The following is a 2,772-nucleotide window of genomic DNA, read 5'->3' on the forward strand; positions in this document are numbered from 1 at the left end:
TTTTTTTTGATAGCTGTTGTAAATGAGACTGTTTTCTATATTTCTTCAGCTTTGTGTGTTGATTTTGTATCCTTCAACTTTACTATTTGTCACTTCTAACAGTTTTTTGATAGAGTCTTTAGGGTTTTCCCATCAGCAAACAGTGACAATTTTAACTTTTTCCTTTCCTATTTGAATGCCTTTTACTTCTTTCTCTTACATAATTGCTCTCACAAGGGCATCCACTACTACATTAAATAGAAATGACGACAGTGGGCATCCTTGTCTTGTTCCTGATGTTAGAGAAAAAATTTTCAATTTTTTACCATTGAGTATAATGTTTGCTGTGGGCTTTTGATATATGGCCTTCATTATGTTGATGTACATTTCTTCTATACTTAATTTATTAGTGAAAGGATGTTGAATTTTATCAGATGCCTTTTCTGCATCTAATGTGGTGATCATATAGTATTTGTCCTTCATTCTGTTAATATGGTGTTCTCTATTTGTAGATTTGCATATGTTGAATCATCTTTGTATCCCTGAGATAAATCCCACTTGATCATGGTGAATGATCCTTTTAATGTGCTGTTGAATTTGGCTTATTAGTATTTTGTTGAGGATTTTTACATCTATGTTCATCAGGGATATTGGCCTGTAATTTTCTTTTCTCATAATGTTCTTGTCTGGCTTTGGTATCAAGGTAATGCTAACCTCATAAAAAGAGTTCAAAAGTATTTCCTCCTCTTTGATTTTTTGGAAGAGTTCAAAAAGGATTGATATTAGTTCTTTAAATGTTTGGTAGAATTCATCAGTAACACTTCCAGTCTTGGGCTTTTCTTTGATGGGAAACTTTGTATTATTGATTCAATCTTTTTGAATGACCAATTCAATTATTATTGGTCTGTTCAGATTTTCTATATCGTCTTGATTTAGCATTGGTAGGTTATATGTGGTAGGATAAATTCTAGGAATGCCTCCATTTCTTCTAGATTATTCGATTTATTGGCTTATGGTTGTTTGTTCGTAGTAATCTTTATGATTCTTTGTATTCTGTGGCATAAATCACAGTGTCTCCTCTTTTATTTCTGATTTTATTTATTTGAATCTTTTCAATATTTTTCTAGGTTAGCCTAACTATAGGTTTGTTGATTTTGTTTATCTTTTCAAGAAACCACTGCTGGTTTCATTGATTTTTCTTTTATTGTTTTTCTAGTCTCTATTTTATTTATTTTTGCCCTGATCTTTGTCATTTCTTTCCTTCTGCTGTATTTGGGCTTTTTCTTTTTCTGCTTCCTTGAGGTATAACATTAGATTATTTGTGATCTTTATTCTTTTCTGATAGACTGCAGGGGTCCCCAATCCTTGTGACCTGTTAGGAACCGGACTACGCAGCAGGAGATGAGCAGCAGTACTGCCTGAGCTCCCCTTCTTGTCAAATCAGTGGGAGCATTAGAGTCTTATGGCGGAGCGAACCCTATTGTGAACTGCTCATGCAAGGGATACAGGTTGTTCACTCTTTATGAGAATCTAACTAATGCCTGATCATCTGAGGTGGAAGTTTCATCTTGAAACCCTACCCACTCCATTCCTGTCTTCCACTCGTCCCTGGTGCATAAAGTCATTTATTGCTATAAGTTTCCCTCTTAGAACTGCTTTTGCTGCATCCCATAAGTTTTGGTATGTGTTGTGTTTTATTTTTTGTCTCAAGATATTTTTAAATTTCCCTTTTGATTTCTTCTTTGACTCATTCATTGTTTAGTAACATGTTAATTTCTACATATTTGTGAATTTTCCAAGATTTCTCCTGTTATTGAGTCCCAGTTTCATAGCATTATGATCAGAAAAGATATTTAAGATGATTTTACTTCTCTTAAATTTGTCCAGACCAGTTTTGTGGCCTAACATAGATAATAAATGTATGTATTTTTCATTTATTAAACAATTGTATATTTGATACCTTTTATTTATGCCAGGCACTGTTTTTGGTACCCGGCCTGGAGAAAGTTCCATGTGCTCTTAAGAATGTGTATTCTGTTGGTGTTGGATGGAAAATTCCACATATGTCTGTTAGGTCTATTTGGTCTAAAGTGTAGTTCAAGTTCAGTGTTTCCTTATTAGTTTTGTTTATTTTTAATATAATCTTAAAGTTTGCCTACAGTATAAAAACTTTAGCATGAAATATATATATATATTTTAATTTAAATTCCAGGATATATGTGCAGAACGTGCAGGCTTGTTACATAGGTAAACATGTGCCATGGTGGTTTGCTGCACCTATCAACCCATCACCTAGGTATTAAGCCCCGCATGCATTAGCTATTTATCCTGATGCTCTCCCTCCCCTGCTCCCCGACAAGCCCCAGCGTGTGTTGTTCCTCTCCCTGTGTCCATGTGTTCTCATTATTCAGCTCCCACTTATAAGTGAGAACATGCGGTGTTTGGTTTTCTGTTCCTGTGTTAGTTTGCTGAGGATAATGGCTTCCAGGTCCATCCACGTCCCTGCAAAGGACATGAGTTCATTTCTTTTTATGGCTGCATAATATTCCATCGTGTATATGAGCATGAAATATTTTCATTTTCATTTTTATTTATTTATTTTTATTTTTTTGAGATGGAGTCTTGCTCTGTCATCCAGGCTATAGTGCAGTGGTATGATCTTGGCTCACTGCAACCTCCACCTCCTGGGTTCAAGCAATTCTTCCTGCCTCAGCCTCCCAAGTAGTTGAGATTACAGGTGCCTGTCACCCATGCCCGGCTAATTTTTGTAGTTTTAGTAGAAATGGCGTTTCA

Source organism: Mandrillus leucophaeus, unplaced genomic scaffold (assembly GCF_000951045.1).
Source record: "Mandrillus leucophaeus isolate KB7577 unplaced genomic scaffold, Mleu.le_1.0 Scaffold786, whole genome shotgun sequence".
In the NCBI taxonomy this organism is placed as follows: Eukaryota; Metazoa; Chordata; class Mammalia; order Primates; family Cercopithecidae; genus Mandrillus; species Mandrillus leucophaeus.